Genomic DNA, 1,397 nt, shown 5'->3' with positions numbered 1-1,397 from the left:
CATCCAGCTGTAGAAACTCTGCCAGATCAGATTGGAGCCTGGTGCAACCATCTGGTTCGCCAGTCCTCAGTCAAATCGTCCAACCCATGCTAGCATGGAAAGCAGATGTTAAACGATAATGGTGATGATGATTACATGATAGTTGTAAACAAGTGTCACTGCCATACAAACAGTGTTATTCATTTCCAATATTCTGGGTGAACATGTCCGGTCATGGGGAAATATTCCCTTGCTTGGAAACATGAAAACTGCTAAGAGTAATGGCATCCAAGGGTAGAAAATTTAACTCAATCAACTCTGTACAACCCATGCAAAGTGAATGTTAAAATGATGAGAATGATGATGATTAGTCAAATGAGAAAGAGCAGTCCCTGTTAGTCATTTATAAAGGATCTTCATTAGTAGAGGGTGGGGTGAGAAATAGGGAGAAAGAACTCACGAGTCACGGGCTATTTTCAAACTGAAGATCTATTCCAAATGCTTTACAAGAGTGGATTATGCAAATCCACAAGCAATTGCTGTGGATTAACATAATCCACAGCTGGTGGTGAAAAACTAAACTGGCTAAAAACTGTACAATTCCATCTAAATAATTTCACTCATGACAAGAAATTGTTGATCTGTGTATGACAGAAGACACTTATATGAAGTGCTACAGTGGGATTGAAACTGGAACCATGTAATTGCAAAGCAAACATTTTAACTACCTGATCATACTTGGCGATGTTAGACAGTTAAAATTACTGTCTCTGTGGCCATAACTGTAACCTTTCCTACAGCTATTATTGTTATGCTTTCTGGATATATAATATTAGCCAGTGTTGACTATCACGACTGGTTCTAATTGCTAGCAACACAAGGCTCAACCAACAACAAAATACTAACTTCAACAATATATAAAATTTGTCCAAATTTGCAAAAGGACATACAATTTTAACCTGAGTCTAGCAAAGAAAAACATGAAATATGTGTATGTATGTGTGTGTGTGTTTGTATGTGCAACTATTAATTCAGACAATTTATCTCTCTCCTCATTCCTTTCCGTAGGATAGCGTAAGATCAAAATGTCAAGGACTCTTCTATTTTTCTGAACAATCAGTTAATACACCTTGTTTGTTGTTCCTTCACCTATCTCTATTTTTTTGCATCATTTTGAACTCACTTTCTTTCTATATATATATAATCAAAATTGAACCAAATTCAATGACTGGCACCTGTGCCAGTGGAGCACTAACAGCACCATCCAAGCGTGATCATTGTCAGAGCAGCTGTCTGGCTTCCGTGCTGGTAGCACATAAAAAACACCATTTGAGCGTGGCCGTTGCCAGTACTGCCTGACTCGTGCCAGTGGCACGTAAAAGCACCCACTACATTCTCGGAGTGGTTAGCATTAGGAA

General features: G+C 38.5%; 1 protein-coding gene across 1 annotated transcript in view; it reads right to left on the bottom strand.

Annotated features, from left to right (window-relative positions):
- LOC106879309 (squamous cell carcinoma antigen recognized by T-cells 3) overlaps positions 1 to 1,397 on the bottom strand; it is a 40,689-nt gene that overhangs the window by 16,732 nt on the left and 22,560 nt on the right. The gene's annotated exons all lie outside the window — the stretch shown is intronic.

The sequence above is a fragment of the Octopus bimaculoides genome, chromosome 1, assembly GCF_001194135.2.
Source record: "Octopus bimaculoides isolate UCB-OBI-ISO-001 chromosome 1, ASM119413v2, whole genome shotgun sequence".
NCBI classification, from domain to species: domain Eukaryota; kingdom Metazoa; phylum Mollusca; class Cephalopoda; order Octopoda; family Octopodidae; genus Octopus; species Octopus bimaculoides.
Note: the sequence above shows the minus strand (reverse complement) of the source record. Positions and strands in the feature narration are given on the sequence as shown.